General features: G+C 41.5%; 1 pseudogene; it reads left to right on the plus strand.

Moving 5' to 3' along the window:
* Window positions 1-7,512, plus strand: part of LOC106338270 — a 32,288-nt pseudogene that overhangs the window by 16,028 nt on the left and 8,748 nt on the right.

A 7,512-nucleotide genomic window follows, 5' to 3' on the forward strand; every position in this document is an offset into this window, starting at 1 on the left:
TAGTGTGCTTTCTGAAACCCTTAGCCTCTTGTAGCCTCACTATATATTGTAGCATCTGATCATTAATAATAATCAGACAGTTTAGACTATCCTTTGCCTCCATGGCTTATTCTTAGTCTTTTACTCTCATCTCGTTCTCTACTCTCAGTTCCTCTCTAATCTCTTGTAAATCCATTCTAAACACTCAGATTACTCTTCATTACTCTAAACTTATATGGTATCAGAGCCAGGTTCATGAAAATCTGAGTTCTTGGCGAGATTTGTTAAAACACAAAGGTTAAAGCTTGGAGCTGTGCGTTGGAGATTCAAGCTTCAAGTCTTCTCCGGTTGAGTCCTAGTCCGAGAAAGGTGTGTCTGGTTGAGTTTACTGATAGTTTCAAGAGAGATTCCTGGTTCCGCGTGCTGTGTTTGTACTCTTTGTGTCTTGCGTGTTCATAAAGGGGTTGATTAAAACGTAAACATCAAGAAACATCGAGAGTGTTACTTGGAGTGCTTGCGGGTTTAGTAATTGAAGCTAGTCAGTTAAAGAAGATCTAGTCTCTTTCAGTGTGTGGTTTCTATTCTCAGTCCAAGATTTAGCAAGCTGTTTACGTCAAGCTGCTTCAAGATGGATAGTGGGATGAAGATGAAGGTGGCGGTTGTGTTCAAGGGGAACAACTACCTAGTGTGGTCACGAATGGTGAGGAACGCAGTTGGGAGCAAGGGCTTATGGGGACACATTAACTCAGGTGAGGCCCCAAAGCTGATTGCTCAAGAAGAAGACAAGGATGAAGCATCAAGAGATCCGGTTGAGAAATGGCAACAAGAAGACATGATGGTGATGTCAGTCCTTCATGCTTCCTTAGAGCCGGAGATTCTGGATGCATACAGTTACTGTGAGACAGCAAAAGAGCTGTGTGACACCTTGAAGAAAGTGTATGGAAACACATCTAACTTGAGTAGAGTCTTTGAGGTGAAGCAAGCGATTAACCACTTGGTTCAGGAAGACATGGAGTTCACCAAGCACCTAGGACGGTTCAGGTCACTATGGTCCGAGCTAAAGATGTTGAGGCCAAGCACGGTTGATCCCAATGAGCTAAACAAGAGACGCGAGCAGGACAAGGTCTTTGGACTGTTCTTGACACTAAATCCGGTTTACAATGGGCTCATACAACACATGCTGAGAGATGATACACTACCTGACTTGGAAGAAGTGTGCTCTCGGATTCAGAAAGAGCAAGGGTCGATTGGCTTGTTTGGGAAGAAGGGAGAGCTGGCCTTAGCTAATCAAGCGACACAAGCTGAACAAGGAGAGACTCCACAAGCTAACAAAGCTGCACATGGGAGGTTTGAGGATAGGAGGTTCAATGGGAGCTGTGATCATTGCAAGAAGCAAGGCCACAAGAAGAGCCAGTGCTGGATACTCCACCCACACCTCAAACCGGCTAAGTTCATGAAGGCAAGTGGTGCGGGTACTAGCAAGGCTCAAGAAGGTGGTACAAGTGATGGCAAGTCTCTGGTGGCTTACATTGGAACTCCTAACAGCCGGAACAACAATGATCAGGACTTTATAAGGAAGTCAGACATTGATGCCCTCATCAAGATGCTCAAGGATAATGATAACATTTATGGGTATTCTTATGGTGCTTCTATGATTGCTAGGACTGTAGGAGATTCAAATAACATCACTAGAACTGATAAGATGGTTAACTCTCTAAGAAATGCGCATGAATACATTGAAACTGATCATGCATATAGGCCATCTAGTATACTCGCTCATCTTGCTAGTAATCATTCAACTAGACCACTGATTGTAGATTCTGGTGCATCACATCATATGATTAGTGATACTAAGTTAATTAAGAACATTGTGCCTACTAAGGGTCATGTGATGATTGCAAATGGTGATAAGATTCCTATTAAGGGAATAGGAACACTTAAATTGTTTAATAAGGATTCAAAAGCTCTCTATATGCCTAACTTCACTTCAAACTTATTATCTGTCAAGAAATGTGCAACTGATTTGCAATGCAATGTCATATTTAGTCCTAATGGTGTGAAGTTTCAGGATATTGAAAGCAGCAAAATGATTGGAAAAGGAGTAACCAAAGGAGACTTATATTTGCTTGAAGATCTTGCTCATGTTTCTGACATTAGCTGTTCTTTTACTTCTGCTTCTGTTCCTAGTTTAAATAAAAATGCATTGTGGCATGCTAGACTAGGACACCCTCATAATAAGGCTTTAAAACTGATGTTGCTAGGTGTTTTTTTTTAGAACAATGATTGTGAAGCTTGTATTTTAGGCAAGCATTGTAGAACTATGTTTCCAAACTCATCTACTGTTTATGAAAATTGTTTTGATCTTATTCATTTAGATGTTTGGACTGCTCCATGTTTATCTAGAGAAAACCATAAGTACTATATCACATTCATTGATGAAAAATCTAAATACACCTGGTTAACCTTAATTCCAACTAAAGATAGGGTACTTGAGGCATTTAAAAATTTTCAATCCTATGTAACTAACCATTATCATGCCAAGATTAAGATTTTCAGGTCAGATAATGGAGGAGAATACATTTGACAAGCTTTCAAGCAACACTTATCTCAGTATGGAATCCTTCATCAAACAAGTTGTCCCTACACTCCACAACAGAATGGTGTGGCTGAGAGGAAGAATATGCACCTTATGGAAGTTGCAAGATCCATGATGTTTCAAGCTAATGTTCCTAAGAGGTTTAGGAGTGATGCGGTAGCTACTGCTTGCTATCTAATCAACAGGACTCCCACGATGATATTGAAAGGACAGGCACCATTTGAGGTTCTCAACCAGCATAAGCCCTCACTAGAACACATAAGAATCTTTGGGTGCTTATGTTATGTATTGATACCCGGGGAGTTAAGAAACAAGCTTGCAGCTAGGAGTACAAAGGTAATGTTCATTGGATACTCCACCACTCAAAAGGGATACAAATGTTATGATCCAGACACAAGAAGAGTGTTAGTATCAAGGGATGTGAAGTTTGTTGAAGAGAGAGGGTATTATGAAGAACAAAACAAAGAAGACTTGAAGGATCTTACCTCGGAGAGAGCTACTACCTTGCGGATCATCTTAGAAAACCTTGGGGTCAAGGTGAGACAAGATCAGCAAGGACTTGGAAGTAACCCAGGATACCAGTCACCGAATGGTGGCATTTCAGCAACTCCTACTTCTGATCATGGGGGAGAAAGGAGTGAACCAGAGACAACTCAAGAGAGTGGAGCATCTGGTATACATGATCAAGACGTGGAGTTGAGTGAACGGCAAGATGGAGCTGAAGCAAGTCAGCCAGAAGAAGAGGTAGAAGAAGTATCTTTACCACCACAAGAAAGTGGAGAAGAACCACAAGTGGAGCAATCACCTCAACCGGTACCAGCGTTGAGAAGGAGCACACGGATTAGGAAAGATGCTTCCAACTGGGTAAGCACAAGAGTGTACTACAATGCCCAGGCTGTGGAGCATCCTTTTCAAGTTGTGTGTTCATTTGCGCAATATCCTGAAGATCATTGTGCCTTCATGGTGAGCTTAGATGAAAGCCATGTCCCTAGGAGCTATGAAGAGGCAATGATGATACAAGAGTGGAGAGACTCGGTGAATGCTGAGGCTGATGCTATGATAAAGAATGACACATGGTATGAGAGTGAGCTACCAAAAGGGAAGAGAGCTGTATCAAGCAGATGGATATTCACAATCAAGTACCTTCCGAATGGAGAGATAGACAGGCGCAAGACAAGACTTGTAGCAAGAGGGTTTACTCAAACCTATGGAGAAGATTATATAGATACCTTTGCTCCTGTTGCCAAGCTACACACAATCCGAATAGTCTTACCTCTTGCTGTGAATCTTGGCTAGAATCTTTGGCAGATGGATGTGAAAAACGATTTCTTACAAGGAGAACTTGAGGATGAAGTGTATATGCTTCCACCACCAGGCCTTGAGCATCTAGTCAAGAAGGGAAATGTGTTGAGACTGAAGAAGGCAATCTATGGACTTAAACAGTCCCCAAGAGCATGGTATCACAAGTTAAGCACTACCTTGAATGAGAGAGGGTTCAGGAAGTCAGAGCTTGATCACACTCTATTCACTCTCACTACACCCTCAGGTATTGTAGCACTCCTTGTGTATGTTGATGATATCATCATCACTGGTACTGATAATGACGGTATCAAAGCTACCAAGGAGTTTCTAAAATCTGTATTTGAGATTAAAGACTTAGGAGAAATGAAATACTTCCTTGGAATTGAGTTGTGTAGATCTAAGGAAGGGTTGTTCATTTCTCAAAGGAAATATACACTTGATCTCTTGAAAGATGCAGGTGCATATGGAGGGAAAACGGCCAAGATGCCCATGGAGGATGGGTATAAGGTTCCACGAGAGGGGGGGATTGAAGACAGTAAACCCTTTCATGATCCAAAGCTTTATAGGAAGCTAGTTGGTAAGCTAATATACTTAACCATCACACTACCTGATATATGTTTTGCTGTTAATCAGGTGAGCCAACATATGCAAGTCCCAAAGGAACATCATTGGCGCATGGTAGAGAGGCTCTTGATGTATCTGAATGGAACAGCTGATCAAGGTGTGTGGATGGGCTACAATGGAAGCACTGAAGTAGTAGGCTATTGTGATGCGGATTGGGCTGGGGATAGAGCTGACAGGAGATCAACCACTGGCTATTGCACATTCATTGGAGGCAACCTGGTTACATGGAACAGCAAGAAGCAGAAGGTGGTGTCCTGTTCAAGTGCAGAAGCTGAGTATAGAGCCATGCTGAAGCTCAAAAACGAGTTAGTATGGATCAAGGGCATCTTGAAGCACATGGAGATTGATCAAGCAACACCAATGACCATGCATTGTGATAACCAAGCCGCCATCCACATTGCTACCAACTCAGTCTTTCATGAGAGAACGAAGCACATTGAAGTGGATTGTCACAAGGTGAGGCAGATGATTGTACTAGGAGTTATCTTGCCATGCTACACTAGAAGTGAAGATCAGTTGGCTGATGTGTTAGTTGAGATGTGTTGAGGTATATGAGAAGGCATTGAGGAGTTAACGACATGTGAAAGCAAAGGAGTGAAAGGAAAGGGATTAGAGAGTGAGCTAAGAGATGGTACGGATGGGCCATCCGTACACTGGCCGTACCAAGGTGAAACTAGGAAGGTAACTTCACCGAGTAACTCATATGAACCGAGGTGAAGTTACATTCGACCAAGGGCTTATCCAGACGTTGGAGTTGATAAGGGAAGTGCGGCTTGATAGCTAGGACAGGCTGGCAAAGGTTGGAAAGGAAGAGCATCATGGACTTGGACCAGGAAGATGCCCGAACATGTGAGGCTAGTCATTGGCCGGTTCAAACTAAAGCAAAGGCTCTTCCCTTGACTTCACATGCTTATCTACTCTTGTGTTTCGAAAAACCCTAATGTCTAGGACTATATATAATGTAACATCATCATTTGAAAGTGGGATATCATCTTCATCCTAACTCCTATGAGATTTATTCAACTTCCTGGTGATTCTCCACTACTTTATGTATCAAAATCAAGCTTCTTATATAGCGATTCTTCCTGTATTGATTTGAATGACGAAGAAATTGTCATATTCCCAAACATGAAAATTGGGATCACCTTATTTGAAAGTGGGATAGCTTCTTCATTCTAACTCCTATGAGATTTATTCAACTTCTTGGTGATTCTCCACTACTTTATGTATCAAAATTAAGCTTCTTACATCGCGATTCTTCATGGTTTCATTTTAATGACAAAGAAGTTGTCATATTCCTAAACAGAAAAACTGGGATCACCTGATTTGAAAGTGGGATAGCTTCTTCATCCTAACTCCTATGAGATTTATTCAACTTCCTGGTGATTCTCCACTATTTTATGTATCAAAATAAAGCTTCTTACATCATGATTCTTCCTGGTTCGATTAGAATGACAAAGAAGTTGTCATATTCCCACACAGGAAAACTGGGATCATCTGATTTGAAAGAGGGATAGCTTCTTCATCCTAACTCCGATGAGATTTTGTCAACTTTCTGGTGATTCTCCACTACTTTATGTATCAAAATCAAGCTTCTTACATCGCGATTCATCCTAGTTTGATTAGAATTACGAAGAGGTTGTCATATTTCCAAACAGGAAAACTGGGATAACCTTATTTGAAAGTGGGATAGCTTCTTCATCCTAACTCATATGAGATTTATTCTACTTACTAGTGATTCTGCCCTACTTTATGTATCAAAATCAAGCTTTTTATATCGCGATTCATCCTGGTTTGATTAGAATGACAAAGAAGTTGTCATTTTCCTAGACATGAAAACTGGGATCACTTTATTTGAAAGTGGGATAGCTTCCCCATCCTAACTCCTATGAGATTTATTCCTGTTCCTAGTGATTCTTGTTGACTTGAAGAAAGAAATGGAGCCAAAGGAGGAGTTGGTTGAGTTTGGGTCTTGATGAAGGATAGGACAAGATGTTCAGAGATTGTCTGTCAAGGCTTCAGGAGTGTTTAAAGAAGTCTAGAAGTGTCCTAGAGTCAGTGCAAAGATAGGTTCAAGTCCAGGAGGGACTTAGACACCATTTGGAGTAGTTTGGACGATGGTGCAAAGTTAAAGCGAGCGGTACGGACTGGTACGGATCTGTACGGACCTGTACGGATCCGTACGGACCGAGGTCGACCAAGAAATATTCAGACTCAACAATTGGAGGAGATTGGGAGTTGGTGCAAAAATAGGGAGAGGTACGGACAGACGGTCCGTACCATCGACCGTACTTGTTCCGGATCAACCTGAAATGAAGCTGTGCAAACTTAGGGCGCAAGAGAAGACAAACCTGAGTTATCTTGTGACTGTTTGTGGATAAGGGAGAGCTAGGGCGTGGTCAATGACAGGCTGCCTATGAGCTGTAAAGGAAAAGCAGCCTTGACCATGTATCTAGCCATATTTGTGAACAAGGTTCATGGGAGCCTTAAGGAAACCAATCAGGAGCCAGCCCTTGCCTTGACCAGTTTGAATCAACCAATCAGCATCCATCACGTCCTCAGCAACCCACCAGACTCTATCCTAGCCATCCATTTCAATTTAGTCATTTCTATCCATTAAATTAAGGGTTTATGAGTTTGCAATGTGTAAAGCTTATAAATAAGCTATGTATGGACGTTTTTGTGTCTTTTAAGAGAGTGAGGGGTATTTCCCCTCCTCCTTCATAATACAAAGTGTGTTCTTGGATAAGAATCCCTTAATCACTCCTTTTCTTAATCTGTCTAAATCTCTTGTTTCTGTCCAAGTTCATACTGTTTTCATCAGACCTTTCTCTCTTCAGTTCAAGCTCTCATTTCGCCCTTAGTGGCTTCTTCTCACACACACAGCCTGAGCTCTGAAAACCTAACAATTGTCCACTACTTTATATATCAAAATCAAGTTTCTTACATCGCGATTTTTCCTGATTTGATTAGAATGACAAAGAGGTTGTCATATTTCCAAACAGGAAAAC

This window comes from Brassica oleracea, chromosome C4 (assembly GCF_000695525.1).
Source record: "Brassica oleracea var. oleracea cultivar TO1000 chromosome C4, BOL, whole genome shotgun sequence".
Lineage (NCBI taxonomy): Eukaryota > Viridiplantae > Streptophyta > Magnoliopsida > Brassicales > Brassicaceae > Brassica > Brassica oleracea.